The following is a 10,614-nucleotide window of genomic DNA, read 5'->3' on the forward strand; positions in this document are numbered from 1 at the left end:
CACAGAAAAGAGCAGAACATACAATTCCCATTAGTGACTAATCATACTTTACTTTTGAACAGAAAAAAATTCTGATTTGAAATAAGTAATCACTTTAGCATTTGCCCTGATTATCTTTAAAATAAATATCAACTATTGAAGAATTAAACTTTTTTAGTAGAGATTTTTGCTATATGGTGTGTGCACTGCTGGAGAGACAGAGAGACAAAAAGTGAGAAATCACCCCCCAAGGAGGGATGGCAATGCCACAATCCTTTCTCCTTCATTCTCCTCTTGGGATTTTGACCATGCACCCACACACGCCTGGTGTGATTTTCAAGATTCTGACTTCAGGACTCCAACCACATTAAGCCAAGTGGGAGTTCAGCATCTTAACCACACCGCCATCTCCTGGCCCCAAATAATTCAATTCTAAACATGAAAAGGAAGTAGAAGTTGACTATGGTTTTCTTTCTTTCTTTTTTTTTTTTTAACCAATGGACAATATTTTTTGAAAGTAATTGACCAAGAGGTGCAACACAATCCTAAAAAGTAAGATTAAAAACGTGGAACCAGCAGTTGACATAATGGCTATGTAGTTGGACTCCATGTATCCAACCACAGTTTGGATCCTGTATCCGGTGGCTCTAACTCACCCTGGGCACATGTGCCTGAGTGCCCAAGATCCCAAGAGGAGAATGGAGGAGAAGGGATTGCAGCATGGCCATCCACCGGGGTGGGGGGTGATTTCTCGCTTTCTGTCTCTCTCTGTCTTTCTGGCAAGTGCATGTGCCCTATAGCAAAAACCTCTCTAAAAAAAAAAAAAAAAAGAAAGAAAGAAAAAAAAAGCGTATGTCATGCATGTTGGTTTAAATACTTTAAGAAATCATATCCAAAGAATAATTCTTATTATTTACTTTACACAAGAAGATGTTCAGTATACTGACTCATGATGCAAATGCTGTGCATATATCTTTGTTAATCAATGCTTATAAAAGAATAACCATGGTACAATGTATGTTACAATTTAAATGGAATTTAGACTGTTAGTGCACGTAGTTTTATAAGCAAAGTTGACAAAACAAAGAAATGCTAAGTAGAGACAAATCATCATAGAAATACATAAAATTTATTTCACATGGACAACAAATTTTTGTATAAATCTTGCCTGTGCAATACTTTTCTTTTATCTCACTGCAAAGGATAGTAAAAGTGATTAAAATTGAACTGGATATGATGTATTTTTATTTCTTAATCTGACAAAACTCACTGTCTATGATGAAGACTCAAATGGAATTCAATCCAAGTCCAGTTGTTCTACTCAGCCTCATTGCTAGGTCAAGCCACTCCCAGGGGCCCAGGGGCCTGGGTAGTACTTATTCAATAATACTGACAGACCATACTATTTTCAGACTTTCAAATGAGGAATAGCAAATACTCAATGTCTTAGTCTACTTGAGAAACTAGAACAAAATACCAAAGGCTGAGTAACTTAAGAACAACAGAAATTTATTTCTCACTTATCTGGAGACTGGGAAGTCCAAGAACAAGGAGTCAGTACATTCCTCATCTGATTAGGGCCCTCTTCCCCATAGATGGCAGTCTTCTCACTGAAATCTCACATGAAATGGGGAGGAATCTTATAAGATGCAATTCATAAGGGCACAAGTCCAATTAATGAACACTCCACCCATCCAGTCATATATCGAAGTCCCTACTTTCCACTATCATCACCTTGGAAGTCAGGGTTTTAACCTATGAATATTGGGGCAATATGGGGCAGACATAAATATTCAGTTCATCACACAGCATATTTCTCCAAGCTACTCTGGTGGATAAACGATTATAACAATATTTGTCATTTCAAATGTACCTAGTCACCACATAAATATAACCATCCATTAAAATCCTCCATCTCTTTCTAGAATGGTAAGACAAAACAATTAAGATTAACTTAAAGGCTCATAGTTAAGTAGAGCTCCTCAACATTTCAAGCCCTAGTCTATCATATCATTTTATCTTACTGATTTTATTCAAGTAAGTAAACAAAACTGAGGACTTCCATGTTCTAGGAATTATGCCTGCATCTGCACTATAGGCTATGAATTAATTTATTCTCCTGTCAGTTTCTATATTCTGTTATAAGAATGGGGCCAGAAAAGGCCTTATGTTTTTAATGTCTGGGCCAACTCCTCTAATGCCAACTGCCTGTATTTTCCCTTCATAGGCTCTGCCTCAGGCTGGGCTCTCTCACATCAATCCATGCCTTTCACTTGAGGGGCTGGAACACACTACCTGAATTACCAAACTCCAAAAAGATGTCTCTCCATCTCTCTCTCTCTCTGTATACTTATATGGTATTTCTATGGTTTGCACATGTTTCCTAAAATTTTGTGTGTTGAAATTTAGTTGCATTATGAGGTATTAAACGGAAACTTAATCTGATACAGGTTTAAGAGGCAGAGCATTTAGGAGGTGATTAGGATGGGGCCTCCATGACTGGCTTCTGGTAGTGTAGAAGGAGAGAGACCAGAGCTGGAAAATAGGTATAAACAGAGACCTGTGCTCTCTTGCTCTGCTCTTATTCTGTCTCATCATGTAATGCCCTGCGCTGTTTCAAGACTTTTTAAAGAGCACCCACCAACAAGAAGACTCTGTATATGAGAGCTCTGGACCTTGGACATCCAATCCATGAGCTGAATAAACCTCTGTTCTTATAAATCACGCAGTGTCAGGTATTTCCATTACTAGCAACACAACAGACTAATACAGCATTCAAATGCCACCTTCTTGTCCCTTGCCAGGAAGCCAGTACACCTTCCTTTTCAGTCTGTCTAAAAACAAACTAGCAATACCATTAAGCACTGGCATGTAATCTGTTGCAAGCCTCTTCTGCTCCTTAAAATCATTTATTAAATTATGGTTATCTTTTATCTGAAGTGTGAATAAAATTTTATTTCATGGTATATCCAGAAATTTTAGTTTTATCACTCTGAATTAGATAAGGTTAATGTTTTCTTACACTTTGATTGAATGGAGACAGAACCTCATTCATCCCCTCAGGCTAAAGTTTATCAAAATTGTTAATATGGGCCACGATGCAGCTATGACGTGATCAGAATGTTCACTTTTGATCACAAATCTTTCTCAGAGCTTCATTTTCATTCTTTTTCTTGCTTATAGCCTGTTTCTCCAACAGACTGCCTGTTATTACTCAAATTTAGGTTTTCATGGTCTTTTCTATGAAGAGAAATATTCATTCCAATGTGACTCTCCTCAGTAAAATAAGATGATATTTCATGTCTGACTCTTCCATTTAGCAATCCTCTCAAACCGCTTAATAGGAAAGGGAATCAGCGCTTCACTCATGCCAGATGAAGTGAAAGAATGGGCTCCTCACGTGGCCTTCATGACACAGAGAGCATGAGTGGGCTCAGATGAAAGTTTCTTCTGTCCAATAAGCCTCCTCTGAAATCCTGTCTGCAGGGGAAGGCTACCAATTAGAGCTGGAAGAGGGTGGAAGTCAAGCTCTTTGATCTTAGCTGTCGTAGGGAGACAGGACAGCTGTGGCATGCTCCTCTTATGTTTGACTGGAGTAGAGTAATTATCACTGACATATGTTCTTTCTTGATAGGAAACTCCTATGCCTAAAGTGAACAAGATTTTCTTAGTGTTTTTTCATGTTTGTTCCCATTGGCATTTCCAGGTTGGGCTTACCTAGCACTTACCTATTCATCTAAGATAGGTAGAAGATAAAAAGAAAATGCAGGAAACCTAGATCCCTGTACTTCGTTGGGTCCAAAGGCTCCTAGTTAATATTCTTTCTTCTTTCCATCTTTCAGTGTCTTCTTATGCTTTTTTATATAATTCCCAGAATGAAAAAGACAGAAATACACTCTACTGAGCTCAAGCTCTGGCCTCCACCATGTTATCCACCATGAGAAGATGCAGCCCTATGACCTTGGACCTGTAAACTGTAATCTGAATAAACCTCTACTTTTATAAATTACCTAAACTCTGCTCTTTCTGCTGTAAGCAACAGGACAGACTAGCACAGTGTGAAGAAAGCTAATGTGCCCTTTCCCTTCTCCTCATACTTGCCCTGTACATCTCTTCCATCTGTTTCTTTCTGGTTTAAATCCTTTTATAGCAAACATAATTAAACATAAATGCTCTGGAACTATGAGTTCTGTGAGTCACTCTAGCAAATGATCAAACCCAAGAAATCTGTGAGAATCCCAAAGAGTCCGCCAACGGAGGCCCAGATTTACAATTTACACTACTATTCGACCAGTAGTATATGCTGCTGGGACTTTAGTTTCTAAAAAGGATGGAATTTTAGCACAACACATTCATAGCTATATATTTTGTGCAGGGGGCAGTCTTGTGGGACTAGGCCCTTAACCTTTGGGATCTGATGCCTATTCTAAGTAGATAGGGTCAGGAAAAGATAAATTATAGAATACCTAGGTGGTATTAGAGAATTGCTTGGTGTGGGGACAAAATACCAGGTCTGGCACAGAAGTGCAGTGTTGACAATGCTCTGTCAACACAGCAGGAGTAAACTGATTTATCCTATTATGTATAATATGCATATGAAGAAATTAAAATATTAGTAATTATAATATATTAAATTATTGATGAATTTAATGTTTTCATTTGGACTTTTACAAATTTTCCAGATTCTCTGCAGTAAGTGTCTATTTTTTTTATTTAATCAGGAAATTTTAAATTTACTTTCAAAATTAACTTGTGCTTAACAGTTTAGGTATAATTAGGTCTTTGAGACATTATCTCTAAAGCTTTAAGAGCTACTACCTTCCACATGTTTAAAGATACCACTTTAAATCACTTTGGGGATTACAGAGTCCCTTTGAAGAAAGCAAAGAAGGTTTAAATTGGCTACGAAAGTCACTGATTCATTCTCCAGAAATTTTTAGGGCCCAGAGTTCATAGTACACTTGTAGCGTTTAATTATACAAATCCATACAGAACATTCAAGAAGGGACTTACCTTTGTTCTGTTCCCCTTGCTACTATCATAATAATGAAATGGAGGGATTCAGTTCCAGAGTATAGCAAAAGCTAAAAAGAAAGAAGAAAGAAAGAAAGAAAGAAAGAAAGAAAGAAAGAAAGAAAGAAAGAAAGAAAGAGAAAGAAAGAGAGAAAGAGAAGGAGAGAAAGAAAGAAAGGAAAAGAAGACAGCTAAAATGTCAACTAGATTGAGGAAGTGCAACCATAAAGAATTTAGTATCTGGACACAAAAAAAGTTGGTAAAATATAGGACAAAGGAATACTATATAGCTGTGAATGTGCTATGTTAAAATCCCATCCCTTTTTGGAAACTGAAGTCCCAGCAACACATTCTACTGGTCGAGTGTGGAAAAGGTAAGACTCCTACCTTAAGAATTAAATACGAGGTTTTGAGGCAGATTTGTAAAAATTTATTTTAGATAGAAAATGCAAAATAGAAATCTGGGAGGAGAATGGAGGAGAAGGGATTGCGGCGTGACCATCCCCTTTGGGGGGTGATTTCTCGCTTTCTGTCTCTATGTCTCTCTCTGTCTGTCTGGCGAGTGCATGCGCCCTATAGTGAAAACCTCTCCAAAAAAAAAGAGTAGTGGAAGCTCTCATTAGGCATCATTCAGCATGATCTTCACCTTGGAAATCAAAATTAAAATGCAATATAGTAGTAAGAAGATACTTTTTCAATTTTTCAAGAGATCAAAATCACTAAAACTTTTTACAGATTAAATAATTATTAATTTCCATTATTTACATGAGTTTCTCAGAAGCCAGATTGTGTTCTCCTAGATTAGACCCCAATACATACCATAAAGCATAAGCCAGATTGGTTTCTCTTAGAAGACACCATAATAAAACCCATAAAACAGGAAGAGATTCATATAGAACTAGTCTACTTTGTGACATTGCTGCTTAATTGTTCTTATTTATACCATTGTAGTAATGGGCTCCACAATTGCTTTTTAATTTACCAAAGGGGATGTGGGGGCTTGCTGGGTGGGGGATGAGGGGAGAGAAAGAAAGAGAGAAAGAGAAGGAGAGAAAGAAAGAAAGGAAAAGAAGACAGCTAAAATGTCAACTAGATTGAGGAAGTGCAACCATAAAGAATTTAGTATCTGGACACAAAAAAAGTTGGTAAAATATAGGACAAAGGAATACTATATAGCTGTGAATGTGCTATGTTAAAATCCCATCCCTTTTTGGAAACTGAAGTCCCAGCAACACATTCTACTGGTCGAGTGTGGAAAAGGTAAGACTCCTACCTTAAGAATTAAATACGAGGTTTTGAGGCAGATTTGTAAAAATTTATTTTAGATAGAAAATGCAAAATAGAAATAATACATTCTGAATAAACTATTTTTAATATCTTCTATTTCAAAATGATTTGAAACTCTCAGAAAGGCTGCATAAGATGTATAAAGAGTTTCCTTATATGTTACATCACAGTTCTTATGCTAACAACTTACATAGCAACAGTACACTTATCAAGAATAAGAAATTAACATTGGAACATTTTAATTATACCAAAAGTTTATTATAATTTTATTTATTTTTCACCAATTTTTCATATGTGCTAGAATCCTTTAAGATTATACACTGTATATAATTACTATTTATGTTTGTCTCTTCTAGTTGGTAAAAGCTCCTTGGTCTTTTTAATTGGACAAGTTCTATAAGTAAAGCAGTTGAAAAGAAATATGAACCAAAAGGATTTTTAAACCAAGGAAGTATCTTGGATAGCTATGAACATCATTTCTTTTAGGTTTATTTATTTATTTCTTCCATGACTGTGACAAGAGAATCAAAAACATATTATTGATGCTCTAATACAATATCAGTCTCAGCCAGTCTCAGACAGGAAAAGAGTGTGTCCAGCATAGTCAAGGAGGTCTCCAAAACTGAACTGGTAGCCTTCACTTATGGGCCACCTTCACAGAGAGCAATGTTTCACGGCTGCACCTCTATGAACATTATTTTAAAATATTTCTTTCTCCTTGGGGTAGAAAAGGGGGAGGGGAGTAATGATTGAGATATGATGGACAGGTGGCGCACACTTGCTCCATGGCAAGAACTACCACCCATGTCATATTAGTCTTCATGATTCTATAAAATAGGTACTATTGTGTTAACATTGCAGGTGACATATCTTATTGAGGGAGGTCAAGTGTCTTGTCCAAGAGCTGTACAACTGATATGGTACAGAGACAAGATCAAACTCGAGGTCCTCGTATTTATTAGAGCACAGTACATTATCATAAACAAGCCTTATCAGCTGTCAGGATAGAGGAATAAGAAGATTGGCAAAGAAGGCTCCCCCACCACAGATGGTCAGAGAATGCACCATGGGCTGGACAAATCAATCCTATCAGTGAGCAAGGTCCTCAGATAAAAGTTCTTACTAAGAAGAGGTAAAACGCTTTATCTGTGTTCCTACCAACAAAAATTGCACTTGGATTACACACAGAAATCTTAGTAAGAAAATCTGGAGAACTCTTCAGACCATGCAGAAAAAGAGACCTTTGCTTTTTACCACTGCCTTTACTTGCCTTATTTTATTAAGTATTATTTCCTTTGGTGGCCCACAAGGGCTTATGCATTTGGACAAGCACTGGAAATTGCTGATGTATCGCGAAAAATAAACCTTCTTTAGAAACCATAGGGGAAACTCAGTAACTAGGGAATTAGAATGTGATACATACTGCTGAGAATTTTCTCCTAAGGACATATTCCAGAATGGCACAGTCTGAAAAAAAAAAAAAAAAAAAAAAAAAAAAAAAAAAAAAAAAGCTCCTTTGGGAAAATATGAAGTGCCAACTAAAATTACGTATTTTACAAGTAACTACTCACTTCTGTTGGCAAATACAGGTAGAGATAGATGTATACACATGATCTATGAGTCTCAGAGTTTTATTTCCTTCCACAGATGATGCCCAATAGTGAAAAACAAAGTCGAAGTCTTTGGAGAGACAGGCAAAACTCGGAAAGCCAAGAAATTGAAACTACATTTTTGGGGGTATAGAGAGAAAAAAGTGCCCATTATTATTTCCCCTGGATCCCTTCTATCCACCAGCTATTTCAATTTTCTCTTTACTAAGTCATACTGTTCATGCTTTTATTAGTGCATTCTATTTCTACTACTGACCTTGGTCAGGTTCTTAATGACTGACGGGCTCTAGAATTCATTTACCAAAACCTGGATTGTGTCAATATGTGTGCTCAGAGTGAATATATGTGATGTTGATTAGTTAAAATCAGAACATTTAATGGCATAAATTGGACAATTTGATAAAGTAACAGAAAATGTGTATCAATCCAATTTCCTTTCCATTGATCGTTCTTTTCCATTCATGGATTTTAGAGAAAGATGAGGCCAATACATACTTAGACATTTTTGCCTCTTTAGTGATCATCCAATCATAGGAATGAATACAAAGATGCCAACTTTAGTACAAGAGTAGTATCTTAATTTAAATTTTGAAGTGTTTTTATATTTATAATCAAAATGATAGATCCATTGAAGAAAGTATGAAAAATATGAAAATATAATCATAAATGTAAAACACTTGATAACTGAATATTCAAGAAAACTACACTTAGTATTTTGGTATGCTTTCTTTAAGATACATATATCTATAAAACTGTGAAATACACATTGCCATGAACGCTGTTTTTATCATATAATATTATGTCATGTGCATTTGCCTTTGTGCTTAACTCTTCTTCACTGTAATTTTCAGTGGTATAACAAAGGCAGATACACTTCCTCATATTATCAAAGGATAAAAAATATATCTTTTGGACGGATATTTCAGAAAATAATTTTAAATAACAATGATGACATAATAAGCGATCTTTGCCTTCCAGTTTAAGATAAGACTGTGTACAAAAGTGTAAAGAAAAAAATTTTAATGTAAATGAGAGGTTTTTAGTATGGCTATTGCAAAGCAGGGGGAGGAAGGGTAACTAGTGGCTTCAGAATTTCCTTACTAGAGGGATTTAGGATTAGCAATTTGGCTGAGGAGGACTTTTTTTGAAGTCATATAATGAAGCAAGTATACTGTTTTGCCTCAGATTATATTGTTCTATTGAACTGCTTTTTAAGGTAGACCAATGAAGAATATAAAAGAGGAAACCTTAAGGCAATGCTTTCTCTGTTGACACAGTCAAGAGGTGGGAAATATGGAAATATTGTAAAACATGGGGAGGTCAAACAGGAGCTTTTATAGTGGGATAATTGAGTGATAATAAGGTTACTTTTAAAACTTTCTTTCATTTGCCCTAAATACCAGAAAAAATGCCATCTCTCATCAAAAAGAAGGGAAAAAGAGAGCTGCTGTTCCTACATTGCTTTCTCTTTAAACCCACTCTTGCAAGATACAAATGCAAAGTGCAGTGCCTGTTCTTTCAGAATAAGAAAAAGCTACTTCTCTCCTTTTCCAAGTCTTCTCTTCCTCCACTGCAAATTCAAAATAGCTGTGCTCAAACAAATCAAAACTGCCTCAATTCACACTTTGAGGAAAACCAATCCATGTGTGGTGTGTGTTTGGGAAAATGTCAGTTATCCTTTCCTCTTTGGTCAGTTCATTCTCAATCTGGTTGTCCCATAAATTGGCAAAGATGGCCAGGAGAAGTCACATATTCTATCAATATAGAGAACTTTGAAGAAAGAGAAACTCTTGCCCCCATCATGTTGGTACAGCCAGTAAGCCAATGCTCTACAATGCAGGAGACATAAGGGGAGCTCTGGAGCTCAGAGTCTGGTAGACCTAAATACGTCATAAACATTTATGATCCTGGCTTGAAAGCTGAGGTGCAGGGCAGGGGTGAATAGTGTGTCAAGATCCTGTTCAGGGTCTCTCTCTCATAAAAATAAGACAGAATGAAGTACTTTTTAAAAAGAAAGAGTAATATTTTTCTGATTTAAAGTTGGGAAACATTATTGCAATTAATATCCAGTTAGGATGGCTAGGTCATATGTAACTCTGAATGAATCACTCAGGCTAGGGGAGATACTTACTTTTCATTTTCCAGATCTGTGTTTCTTGGTTACTATCAATCCAGACAGGGGGATTAGCACTATTCATCAAAACATGGACTAAGAATGGAAGAAGCTTTCTTTTTATTTTTTTCTAAATCTGAGGGGAGATCTAATAATTATAATTTAAAATACAATCATAAATATAATCACAGATAAAATATTTTAACCACATAATGGGCACCTTAGATATTTATCTAATTTAATGCAACAAATTACCAGAGTTATTTCTTCCTCAGATGAGCTAACTGAAATTTGGGAAGTTAATTTATTTACCTAAAGTCACTTACAAGTTAAATGATACAGGCTAACTTTATATATTATTTTGAAATAGAACTAGCTTCATTAAAAAGCAGATTTTATTTCATAATATTCATTAATAATGATGTCTCTGTGTGCACATTTGGAATGGTGCTGTCCCTACCTGTTATTTTACTAGAGGGCCTAACATTTCACACTGTAATTCTGCTGTTATTGGTAGCCTGCTCTCTGCTACTATGTGGAACTAAAAAGCATTGAATCTCTAATTTCAGCTTTATTGTCCATAGACTTGAAATTATATCCATATGTACCCTG

The sequence above is a fragment of the Tupaia chinensis genome, unplaced genomic scaffold (assembly GCF_000334495.1).
Source record: "Tupaia chinensis unplaced genomic scaffold, TupChi_1.0 Scaffold000291_1, whole genome shotgun sequence".
NCBI lineage: Eukaryota > Metazoa > Chordata > Mammalia > Scandentia > Tupaiidae > Tupaia > Tupaia belangeri.